General features: G+C 53.1%; 1 pseudogene; it reads right to left on the bottom strand.

Moving 5' to 3' along the window:
• Positions 1 to 7225: 7225 nt before the first annotated feature.
• LOC135276848 (U6 spliceosomal RNA) lies at positions 7226 to 7295 on the bottom strand (annotated as a pseudogene).
• Positions 7296 to 12997: the final 5702 nt, after the last annotated feature.

A 12997-nucleotide genomic window follows, 5' to 3' on the forward strand; every position in this document is an offset into this window, starting at 1 on the left:
GGGGTTTCACCATGTTGACCACGATGGTCTCGATCTCTTGACCTCGTGATCCGCCCACCTCGGCCCCCCAAAGTGCTGGGATTATAGGCGTGAGCCACCGCGCCCGGCGTAATTTTTATTATTTATTTAAATTTTTTTGAGACAGTCTCGCTCTGTCACCTGCATTGGAGTACGGTGATGTGATCTTAGCTCACTGCCACCTCCTTCTTCCAGGTTCAAGCGATTCTCCTGCCTCAGCCTCCTGAGTAGCTGGGATTACAGGCACCCGCCACCACACCTGGCTAATTTTTGTATTTTTAGTAGAGAGGGGGTTTTACCATGCTGGCCAGGCTGGTCTCGAACTCCTGACCTCAGGTGATCCACCTGCCTCGGCCTCCCAAAGTCCTGGGGTTACAGGCATGAACTACTGAGCACTGCTGAACCTTGATTCTTGAAGACCACTTGAAAATGCTGGATCAAACCGTTCCTGAAGTCCACCCCATTTCTGAATTAAATGCAAAACTGACCTACTTTGCCTCCTGACCTGCCGAGGCTGGAGGACATTCAGATGATGCACAAACTGTGGGAAGAAAGATGGAGAGCTGGTGGAATGAGCTTCTCCCCTGACGCTTCCATGACTTCTCTGTTGCTTATTGGATTAAACCATTTGGACATCTTTGTCAGCTGGGAGCTACGGAAGGTGCTGGAGCACAGAAGTGATGTCTGGTAAGTCCCCAGTGATTACAGTTTTCTTTCCCTGGCCGACTTGGAGAAGGCCTCAGCCCGAGCCGGCCGGCTGGGATCCCCCAATCTCCCTATGTCCCCCCCAAGCCCCATTGCCAGGCTGTCATCGCTGCGGGAGAGCCTGGGAACAGGAGACGAGAATGACCCGTGATTGTCGCAGAGGCCTCTGCTCTAATTTCCCCGAATGGGTTTTGAGCGGCTAATGCGGCCCCCGCTGGGCAGGAGATGGAGCGCCTGGCAGGGCCTCCCGGGCTAGAGCATTTGAAAACCACCCGCTGCAGCCGGGGCCTTAACCCGCTCTCTCTCACTGCTGGGCCACTGGGAAACTTCCAGTCCTGGGGTCCTCGATGGGAGCAAAGTGGGGCAGTACCCTCCCACCTTCTGGAGCTGGCTGAGCCAGCGTGGGTCAGTGCAGCTGGGGCCGAGGGGTGGGCTTCAGGATTTAGAGGCAGCCCATCTGGGAGGGATCCAGCCTCCTCCAGGGGCGGTAAAAGACTCTGACATCCAGAGCGAGGCAGTCTAGAGTCTCAGCCAAGAGTCAGGGCTCAGGCTGGGACTGGGGCTCAGGCCGGGGTCGGCAGCTTAGTCCACGTTTGGAGCTTAGTCTGCGGTTGGGGCTGACCCGGGCTCAGCCCAGGGTCTGCGAGTCAGTCCAGGCTCAGCCAGGATTTGGGGTTAGTCCATGGTCAGGATAAGGTCGGGTCCAGGGCTGGGGCTGCACGTGTTTTAGACTTACTGGAAGTAGGCACTGGGTCGGTGTTTGCTGAGTGAATAATCAACCCCACTAGTGATTTCTACAAGGTCCGCAGAGATGGAGACCTCACGGTGGAATTTCAGGCAGAGTGATGGTCACTACGGCTCCTGTAGCCTTAACTCCTTCAAGGACGGATGTGGCCATGCCTTGAATGGGGAAACTGAGGGCACATGGCTTCTCTCCCGGAGGCTCCACCCCAACCCCGGCAGGTGGGAGACGGTGGAGGCAGCAATAGGGGTGGGAGAGGCAGACCTGAGTGATTTTGGCTGGAGCTCTTCATGTGCGGGGCAGAAGCCTGGATGGGCGTGGGAATGTGGGTACCTGGTCCTGCTGGGAATGACGCAGCCTTCCTGGGGTTCTCGGCTACAGCGAGTGGAGCCGCCTGGGACCAGGAGGGGCGTGGTCAACAAGGAGATGCCAGGATCTGGCCGGGGCCACGTCGGGGGTGAGGATCATCTTGTCTTCTCGGAGCACCTCAAAGGTCTCCTTTTGAGGTTTTCTCCACATGAGGTTGTGGGTGCCACAGTCGCAGGGACTCAGGAGGGAGTCTCTGGGTCTCCATGGCAGCCACCTCCCTTGGGGTCAAAGCCCAGGTTTCTCTGAGGCCCACAGGCGCTGCACGACCTGACCCGTCCCTGCCTCGCCCTCCCCTCCTCCTTCTCTCCCCATCGCCCGCTCCACTCCAGCCACACGAGCCTCTGCACTGTTCCTTAGGCACAGCCCAGCAAGGGCTCAGGCACATAGTAGGTGCTCAATAAATATTTACCAAAGGCAGAAATACCCGAATGATAGCACAGAGCCAGACCTCCAGCCTCTTTCTTCTCCAGGGCGGCAGGATCCTACACCCCCCAGCCCTAGCGGTGACTCGGTTGCATTGAATCATAATTTCTGTGTCCCTACTGTGCGCTCGGCAGACCCAGAGGGAAGACTAGAAAGACATTTGCTATGTGGCAGCAAAACAAAACCTGGGAAGTCACCTTGGAGAGAGACGATCTCTGAGATTTTTGGGAAAGAAGACCCAGCCCAACCTTTTTTATTTTTTATTTTTTGAGACAGAGTCTTTCTCTGTCGTCCAGGCTGTGGCACGATCTCAGCTCACTGGAACCTCTGCCTCCTGGGTTCAGGCGATTCTCATGCCTCAGTCTCCTGAGTAGCTGGGATTACAGGCACCCACGACCATGACTGGCTATTTTTTTTTTTTTTTTTTTTTTGAGACAGAGTTTCGCTCTTGTTGCCCAGGCTGCAGTGCAATGGTGCAATCTTGGTCACTGCAACCTCTGCCTCCCGGGTTTACGCAATTCTCCTGCCTCAGCCATTTGAGTAGCTGGGATTACAGGCACGTGCCACCACGCCCAGCTAATTTTTGTATTTTTAGTAGAGATGGCGTTTCACTATGTTGGTCAGGCTGGTCTCAAACTCCCGACCTCGTTATCCTCCCGCCTCCACCTCCCAAAGTGCAGGAATTATAGGCGCGTGAACCCTGCTCCCGGCCCTAGACACCATTTCTTTGCAGTGCCCCTCTCCGGCTCGAACCCGGGGACCCGGAGACCCTGCACCAACCGGATTCTCTCTCAACGTGTCCTTTTTCATCCACAAAACAAAAAACAAAATCCTCATAGAAAACGCCTCCCTCTGATTCCCCAGGGAAGCAGTCATTTTTGTTCTCTCATTAAATAGTTCGCAGCGATGAAGGCGCCTCCCATGAATGGCGCCGTGATTAACTCCCCCCCCCATACTGGGGCTTCCGTGCCCCCCGCGTCCCCCATCTCCCGTTGTGAGTGGATCCCGGGCAGCGGGGGTGGAAGAACGCAATCAAGCTCAGGCGGTGGCGTTTCATTTCCTGACAACAGCGAGATTCCCCACCCAGGGACACGGGCACACGTGTCATCAACGAAAATAAAAGCCTGGAGGTGGCATTGCAGAATCCTTTGGGGGCAAGTTCTGCTCGAAGTCTCTGAGACTCGGTTGGTTTCTGCCATCTCTTTAGGCACCAAACTCTGTGCTTTTCATGCATTTTTTTTTTCGAGATGGAGTCTCACTCTGTGGCCCACGCTGGAGTGCAGTAGTGTGATCACGGCTCACTGCAACCTCCACCTCTGGGGTTCAAGCCGTTCTCCTGCCCCAGCCTCCCGAGTAGTTGGGATTACAGATGCGTGCCATCATGCCTGGCTAATTTTTTGTATTTTTAGTAGAGCCAGGGTTTTACCACATTGGCTAAACTGGTCTTGAACTCCTGACCTCAAGTGATCCGCCTGCCTTGGCCTCCGAAAGTGCTGGGATTGCAGGAATGAGCCACTGTGCCTGGCCATCATCTTTTTTTTTTTTTTTTTTTTTTATTTATAATTTTTTACTTTTATTTTAAATTAAGGCTGGCGGCCTAGGCTGGAGTGCAGTAGCACGACCTCAGCTCACTGCAGTCTCGACTTCCCAGGCTCAAGTTATTCTCCCACCTCAGCTTCCTGAGTAGCTGGAACCACAGGCACGCACCACCACGGCCACCTATTGTTATTATTATTATTATTTTTGAGACGGAGTCTTGCTCTGTCAACCAGGCTATAGTGCAGTGGTGCGATCTCAGCTCACTGCAACCTCCGCCTCTTGGGTTCAAGTGATTCTCCTGCCTCAGCCTCCTGAGTAAGTGGGATTACAGGCGTGCGCCACCATGCCCAGCTAATTTTTTTTGTATTTTTAGTGGAGACAGGGTTTCACTGTGTTGGCCAGGATGGTCTCGAACTCCTGAGCTCAGCCTCGGCCTCCCAAAGTGCTGGGATTACAGGTGTGAGCCACCACGCTTGGCCCTATTATTTATTTTTTAAGAAACAGGGTCTCGGCTGCACATGGTGGCTGTTGCCTGTAATCCCAGCACTTTGGGAGGCCGAGGCGGGCAGATCACTTGAGGCCAGGAGTTTGAGACCAGCTTGGCCAACATAGTGAGAACCTGTCTCTACTAAAAATACAAAAATTAGCCAGGTGTGGTGGCGGGCACCTGTAATCCCAGCCACTGAGGAGGCTGAGGCAGGAAAATCGCTGGAACCCGGGAGACAGAGGTTGCAGTGAGCCGAGATCACACCACTGCACTCCAGTCTGGGTGACAGAGCAAGACTCTGACTCAAAAAAAAAGAAGAAAAGGATTGTGAGTAGACAGAAAAGGCCCAGGACTCACAGAGAAGAGGCTCCTGCTGCCACCTGGGAATCCCTGTGGGACGACATTGGGTTGACGGTTTTTAAGCTCCATCTGGACCCTCTGACCAGCCCGCAGCCGTCTCCCCTCCCCCCTGGCCCTGGGAAGCGGCCCTAAACCAGGAGTTCGTTTCCGCAGCGTTGGGTGAACTTGTGCAAACACCTTTCCCTCTCTGAGCACCCCTGATTCCTCCATCCCTCCAATGTGGGGACATAAAGGGCCACTTCTTAGTGACAAGGCACAGAGACAGCAGGCAGATCCCTCAAGGTCACACAGCAAGTAGGGGAGAGAGAGAGGAATGGGCCCCCTTGGTCTCTGCCTTCCTTCCCAAACTCTTCGGCTCGGGAGGGTTGACAGCCATCTCCCCTGGCCCGGTCTCACCAGCGCCTGGCAGCCCCACCGTCAGGAAGACAGGCCAGATGAATTTGTCTTTCTGAATATCTCAATGCAGCACGGGGAGGCAGGTCCACCCGCCCGGCGCCCGACTTCCCCGCCGCAAGCCGCCCCTCGCCCCCCGCCGGCCTTTGTCAATATCTCAAAGTGGCAGGCGAAAATCCCCTTCAATGGAAAACTCTGAGAAACTTTTCTTTCACCCTCGGCGTTTGTTTATCTCCCTCCCTCCCTTCTCCTTCCTCCCAAATCTCAGAGAGGAAGCGATTAGATTAATAGGCAGAGGAGGCCGAGAAAACACGAACAAAGGCGCCCGCCTTTTGGGTCCGGCAGCTCCGAACCGGGGATTTGCAGGCGAAGAATGTGGACGGGGGAAGGTGGAATGTGGAGCTGAGTGGCTTGAATGGAGGGGCCGAGCAGAGGCTTCTACCAGCTCAAGGGACAAAGGCGCCGGCGGCGGGGGCCTCCCCGGCCAAGCCGAGCTGCCAACACCTGCTCCTTTTTCAGGAGCCACAGTAGAGACTTTAACCCTCAGCTGCAGCCTCCCAGACAGTGCCCGGCCCACGGGGCTTAGCCGTCCGGGGGGTTTCAGGGACACGAGGGGCAGCAGAAGTCTCCCCCAGCCCAGGGCTGTGTGTGGAGGGCTCTGGCATCCACCAGCTTAGGTTTGAATCCCAGCTCTCCTATTCATTCATTCATTCATTCATTCATTCATTCATTCATCCATCCATCCATCCATCCATCCATTCATTCATTCAGTGTTTCCTGAGCACCTACTATGTGCCAAGCCCAATTCTAGGACTACCCAAGGACCCAGCAGTGAATTAGCCAGAAACAAAATTCCTTGCCCCCATGTGGCTGACCTTCGAACACACTGTGTGACCTTGGGCACGTGGCTCTGCTGCTATGGGCCTCAGCTTGTCACATCTGGAACGTGGGATGAAGTCCATGCCCACCTCACAGAACGTTAGGATGGTCAAGCAGCCCCCAGAAAAGCCTGGGGCAGAGTGGGTGTCCCTAAGTGTTAGCTGACATTAGATTATCTTCCCTTTGGCTTTTATTTTTTTGTTGTTGTTGCATTTTAGGTTTTGGGGTACATGTGAAGAACATGCAGGATTGTTGCATAGGTACACACGTGGCACTGTGATTTGCTGCCTTCCTCCCCATCACCTATATCTGGCATTTCTCCCCATTCTATCTTCCCAACTCCCCACCCCCCACTGTCCCTCCTCTATTTCCCCCCAACGGACCCCAGTGTGTGATGCTCCCCTCTCTGTGCCCATCTGTTCTCATTGTTCAACACCAGCCTATGAGTGAGAACATGTGGTGTTTGATTTTCTGTTCTTGTGTCAGTTTGCTGAGAATGATGGTTTCCAGGTTCATCCATGTCCCTACAAAGGACACGAACTCATCGTTTTTTATGGCTGCATAGTATTCCATGGTGTATATGTGCCATATTTTCCCTGTCCAGTCTATCATCGATGGGCATTTGGGTTGGTTCCAGGTCTTTGCTATTGTACACAGTGCTGCAATGAATATTCGTGTGCATGTGTCCTTATAGTAGAATGATTTATAATCCTTTGGATATATACCCAGTAATGGGATTGCTGGGTCAAATGGAATTTCTATTTCTAGGTCCTTGAGGAATCGCCACACTGTCTTCCACAATGGTTGAACTAATTTACACTCCCACCAACAGTGTAAAAGTGTTCCTATTTCTCCACATCCTCTCCAGCATCTGTCTCCAGATTTTTAATGATCGCCGTTCTAACTGGCGTGAGATGGTATCTCAATGTAGTTTTGATTTGCATTTCTCTAATGACCAGTGATGAGCATTTTTTCATGTTTGTTGGCCTCATGTATGTTTTCTTTTGTAAAGTGTCTGTTCATATCCTTCGCCCACTTTTGAATGGGCTTGTTAGTTTTTTTCTTGTAAATCTGTTTTAGTTCGTTGTAAATTCTGGATATCAGCCCTTTGTCAGATGGGTAAACTGCAAAAATTTTTTCCCATTCCATTGGTTGCCGATTCACTCTAATGACTGTTTGCTTTGCCGTGCAGAAGCTGTGGAGTTTGATTAGGTCCCATTTGTCTATTTTGGCTTTTGTTGCCAATGCTTTTGGTGTTTTGGTCATGAAGTCCTTGCCTACGCCTATGTCCTGAATGGTTTTGCGTAGATTTGCGCAGGGGCCATGCTAATCTTCTCTGTATCGTTCCAATTTTAGTCTATGTGCTGCTGAAGCGAGCACGGTTTTTTAAAAATTTTTTTGAGAAGGAGGCTTGCTCTGTGGCCCAGGCTGGAGTGCAGTGGAAAGATCTCACTCACTGCAACTTTCGCCTCCCAGGTTCAAGAGATTCTTCTGTCCGTGCGCAGTGGCTCACGCCTGTAATCCCAACACTTTGGGAGGCTGAGGCGGGCAAATCGCCTGAGGTCAGGAGTTCAAGACCAGCCTGGCCAACATAGTGAAACCCCGTCTCTACTAAAAATACAAAAATTAGCTGGGCATGGTGGTGCGTGCCTGTAATCCCAGCTACTCGGGAGGCTGAGGCAGGAGAATTCCTTGAATCCAGGAGGCAGAGGTTGCAGTGAGCTGAGATCGAGCCATTGCACTCCAGCCTGGGCAACAAGAGTGAGACTCTGTCTCAAAAAAAAAAAAAGAGATTCTCCTGCTTCAGCCTCCTGAGTAACTGGGAACACAAGCATGTACCACCATGCCCAGCTAATTTTTTGTATGTGTGTGTGTATATATATATATATATATATATATATATATATATAATTTTTTTAAATATATATTTATTTTTTGGTAGAGATGTGGTTTCACCATGTTGCCTAGACTGGTCTCGAACTCCTGGGGTCAAGCCATCCTCCCGCCTCAGCCTCCCAAAGTGTTGGGATTACAGGCACGAGCTGCCGTGCCCTGCTGGCGCTGTTGATATTTGGGGCTGCGTTACTCTCTGAGGTGGGGACTGTGTGTCCTGCGCGTTTTAGGTCGTGCCACAGCATGGCTGTCTTCCACCCTCTGGATGCCAGCAGCACACCCCCCCTACTGAGTGGTGACAAGTACAAATACCCGCAGACATGGTCACGTGTCCCTTGGTGGGGCAGGGGGAGAATCACCCACAGGGAGAACAGCTGTGTTACGTTACTCCCTGGCCCCAGGTTAGACTATAGGAGGGACTTCCCACTGCAGCCCTCCCCCACCTCTTCTGCTGGAATCTTTTCCCTTGGCCTCCGGAGCCTTCTCTGTCTTCCAACTCCCTGCCCAGCTGCTGGTCCCTGAGGAGCAGGGAGCCCACCCCTGGTGCCCACTCCCGTCCTCTCCCTGGCACTGGACTGTCTGTTCCTGGGGTCGGACAGAATGCCTGCATCAATGCCATGTGGACATGCTGGTGTCTTTGGGGGCTGGGGTGGGGAAAGGGTTAGGCCAAGGGGCTGTCCCTTCCTCTGCTGGGGTAATAATGAGCTGCAGACTGAGTCTCGGAGGGAGGCCTCTGTCCCTCCCCTGGGTCGGGTGCAGGTCAGGACCAGGACTGGCAGAAGGGGCTGCTTCAGGGCAGGGAGAGAGGCTGTTTGAGGTCCTGATACCTTGAGATCCAGGGTGTTCCTAGCACCTCCCACCCCAATGCATTTATGTATTCTCTCATTCATTCATTCATTCATTCATCTGTATTTTTTTTTTTTTTTTTGAAACGGAGTCTCCATTGCCCAGGCTGGAATACAGCAAAGTGATTTTGGCTCACTGCAACCTCCGCCTCCCAGGCTCCAGTGATTCTCCCGTCTCAGCCTCCCGAGTAGCTGGGATTACAGGCGCCCGCCACCACGCCCAGTAGAGACGGGGTTTCACCATGTTGATCAGGCTGGTCTTGAACTCCTGACCTTGTGATCTGACTGCTTTGGCCTCCCAAAGTGCGGGATTACAGGCGTGAGTCACCACGCCCAGCCCCTCATTCATCAGCACTTACCTCCCCTTCCTTGGTGCCCGAACCTGTGCTGGGCTCTGGAACCATCAGTAACCACCACAGAGCCGACCGTATCCCCACATGGCCACCGTCCAGGCGGGGGCAGACCCGTGACAGGGTGGTTCCGACCTGGGTGACTGGAGAAAAGAGGGGGGTGTCTGGGCCAGTGTGGAGCTCAGAGGAGGTGACTGACTCTGGAAGAGTAAGAAGCGGTTCGCTGGGTGAAGTCAAAGCGTGGGGAGGCTGAGGAAAACATTAGAAGGAGCCTTCTTGGGGCTGGGTGCGGTGATTCACACCTGTAACCCCAGTGCTCTGGGAGGCTGAGGCAGAAGCCTCGCTTGATCCCAGGAGTTCGAGACCAGCCTGGGCAACATAGTAAAACCCCATCTCTACAAAAAAGTACAAAAATGAGGCGCAGTGGTACATGCACCTATGGTCCCAGCTACTCGGGAGGCTGAGGGGGGAGGATCACCCGAGCCCAGGAGGTCGAGGCTGCAGTGAGCCAAGATCTCACCACTGCACTCCAGCCTGGGCAACAGAGAGAAACCCTGTCTCAAAAAAAAAAAAAAGGAGTTTTCTGGGGAGGACAGATGGGAGGCTAGAGGCCGGGGAGGAGCCAGGAACTGGAATCCAGGAAGGAGGGGGTCCTGGGGACAGGTGGGATAGAGTCAGGGAGAGGTGAGGGCAGGAAGAGACCAGGTCGACATCTGACTTTCTGGTTCAGGGACCAGACGGACACGGGGGTAACCCTGAGATGGGAGCAGGTTTGAGATCCCCACTGAGGCCAGCTGCGCCCTGCTGGGTCTGACGCCCTGACAGGGGTCCCTCTGGGCCGTGGGGCTGTGGCGAGCAGCCGTCAGGGAACCCTGCAGACAGGTCGTCCTGAACACCCGACAGCCGAGTGACGGGTCTTTATTAGCTGGAGAGCTGCGTGGGTTTAAAATAGCCTCATGGCAGGAACAAAAGCAGTTTGCCTTCTGAATTTTCATTCCGAGCGGATGATCTGCTTTTAATCAAGCAAGGCGTCCCAAAATGCTCTTAATTACCCCGAGTCAAGGGCTCGGCAGTAATTTTGATGTCGGCATTGGGGCGGGCGTGATTAGATTTTCACCAAACGCGGGAGCTCGGCCGGAGCGCGACGTTAGGGTGAAGCCGGTCCTGGGATGTCCGGGGCGCCCTGATTTAGAACTGGAGGACGAAGGCCGCAGGCTGCAGGCCAGAGACAGACTGCAAAACGGGGGAGTCAATTTCGGACCTGATCAGTGGCTTTGAGAAAGTCTCTGTCCTTTTGGGGGCCTCAGTTTCCCCATCTGTACAATTTGAATTATGATGGTGCCTATGTGATGATTGTGATGATAAAATGAGATAGCACTTGAAAACTTAAAAAAAAAAATTATGTTTCTTTCTGAGACGGAGTCTTACTCTGTCACTCAGGCTGGAGTGCAGTGACGCGATCTCGGCTCACTGCAGCCTCTGCCTCCTGGGTTCAAGCAATTCTTTTGCTTCAGTCTCCCAAGTAGGTGGGATTACAGGCACCTGCCACCATGCCCAGGTAATTTTTGTATTTTTAGTAGAGACGGGGTTTCACTGTGTTGGCCAGGCTGGTCTCGAACTACTGACCTCGTCATCTACCCGCCTCGGCCTCCCAAAGTGCTGAGATTACAGGTGTGAGCCACTGTGCCTGGCCTCTTTTTTTCTTTTCCAGAGACAGGGTCTCGCTCTGTTCCCCCAGGTTGGAGTGCAGTGGTGTGATCGTAGCTCACTGCAGCCTCGCACTCCCAGCCTCAAGTGATCCTTCTGGCTCAGCCTCCCAAGTAGTTAGGACCACAGGTGCACACCACCATGCCTGGCTAATTTTTTATCTACTTGTAGAGAAAAGGTCTCACTGTGTTTCCCAGGATGGTCTCAAACTCCTGGCCTCAAGCAATCCTCTCACCTTGGCCTCTCAAAGTGCTGGGATTTGCACGTGTGAGCCGCTGTGCCTGACCCGCGTTTATTTCCCCTTCTCACATCCGCAGATCAGCTGGGCTCAGTTCTACCCTGTGAATTGGGTCAGGCCGGGTCCATGTGTTTTTTATCTTGCTTGGATTAGTGGCTCTTCAAGGCATTTTTGTCCCAGGGCTAAAGGTTGGAGCAGGGGAGGTCATGTAGAAACACGCAGTGACTCTGAAGACGTAAGCGCAGAATTGGCAGACGGTCACTTTCCCTCACACTGCCTTGATCAGAGCAAGTCACATAGCTGGGATGACCGCAGTGGGTTAGGGAAGTGCCTTCCTTCGATAAATATCGGGAAGAGGTTGAATGAAATTTGCCAAAGATTAATCCCATCTTTTGTGTTCCAGAAGGTGAAGATCAAGAACTATTTGACAAGACCGCTATTATTCGCAGACACCATATACATAAATGCCAGGTTGTAAGTGAAAAGTCTTGGGGTACCTGGACTTCAGGAATGGCTGGATCCAGAAGGCATCCTTTCTCTCAGTGTCTCTGCTCTGTCTCCAGGCCCTTACAAGACAGGCACAGGTTTGAGTCCAGCAGGCAGAGCCTGCATTTTGATAGTTCCTTTTCAGGTGTCAGATCTCTCAGACGGCAGGCAACGAAGAAACAGCAACCTCTACCGCTTGACTGACACACACAATGAGCAAAGTATGGGCTGCCTTCCCACTGTTCCCTCACACTCGGTCACAATGAGCAGCTCATCTTCTGCAGAACAGGCTCCTGTTTCCACAGGTTCGCCACTGCCCGCGTTTGCTCACGCAGTACCTCCCCACCGCGTTCCCCGAGGGGGTCAGATTACACACACTAAGTAGCGCAGGCTCCCAGGGGGCCAGGCTGGAGTTCTCTGTACGGATTCCTCATCCTGCAGCCCCTCCTCAGATCCGCCCACAAGTGCATTTGCTCGGATCCAAGTCCCCCAGGCTGGAATGCGAGCCTCTGGGCTGAGGTCAGAATATGAGGGCGGCAGGCAGCATCGAGTTTGTTTAATTGATTTGCGCTTAACTGGCTGCCTTCCTGGATGGGCCCTGGAGGAGGGGGCAGGGTGGATTCTGGAGCTTGCCTTGGGCACTCTGCTGACTGCCACACCTCCCCGGGTCCAAGGATGCTGGGATTGTGCTGCTAAGGCTCCGTGCAGAGCCCAGCCCTCTGGAAAGATCCCAGGCTGGGGAGAGAAAGAGCTAGACTCAGACACTCCCAGCCTTAAGCACCAAGGGCTGGGCAAGGAGGCATGACCCAGCAGTGAGAGCACTGCACAGGGAGTCCGACAGCCCTGTGTTCGAATTCCCACTTGACCACGTTTCCACTACGACCTTAGCTGAGCCACACAGCATCTAACTCACGAGCTGTTGCAACGAGTTAACGCATGACAGCAGCGACTGGCAAACTTTTTCTGTAAAGGGCCAGAAAGTCCAAAGTTTTGGCCAGAAAGTCGACTCTGTCATCGTCGTATAAAAGCAGCCACAGATGATACTTGAGCAAATGGGCTTGGCTGTGTGCTGCTGGAAACAGAGGCAAAGAAAACTCAGCACTGCGACAAAGGAGCTCTCAGCAAAGCCATCTTTACTTCCTGGACTGCAGGAAGGGGACCCTCGCCGGCCACCTTGCCGTGAGAGTACAATGAACAAAGGAAAAACAGACACATTATCCCTTACGCATTTGGGGTCATCCTTACTGCTGTGTCTGATCTCCATTGGCTGGAGCCAGACCTCGCAATCTAAACTAAAACCTGATTGGCTAACAGCTTAAACCTTTTCTACACAGGTAAGGGGCACAGGCTGTGAGCTGGGACACGCCTGTGGGCATGTCCAGCCCAGGTACCTTGGTTAAAGCACAAGGACATAGAAGGTACTACGTGCCTGTAAGCTTGGTATGTTTAACAGCTACATAGGACAGGGCTTAACAAAGAGTTATTATGATTTATGATTTATTCTTTAACAAGAAAGGAAGCTTTAAAGAGGAACTTTTCTGCTTCCCACACGTGCCGATAAAA

Source organism: Aotus nancymaae, unplaced genomic scaffold (assembly GCF_030222135.1).
Source record: "Aotus nancymaae isolate 86718 unplaced genomic scaffold, 86718_ANA_hifiasm-v0.15.2.pri h1tg000028l, whole genome shotgun sequence".
Lineage (NCBI taxonomy): Eukaryota > Metazoa > Chordata > Mammalia > Primates > Aotidae > Aotus > Aotus nancymaae.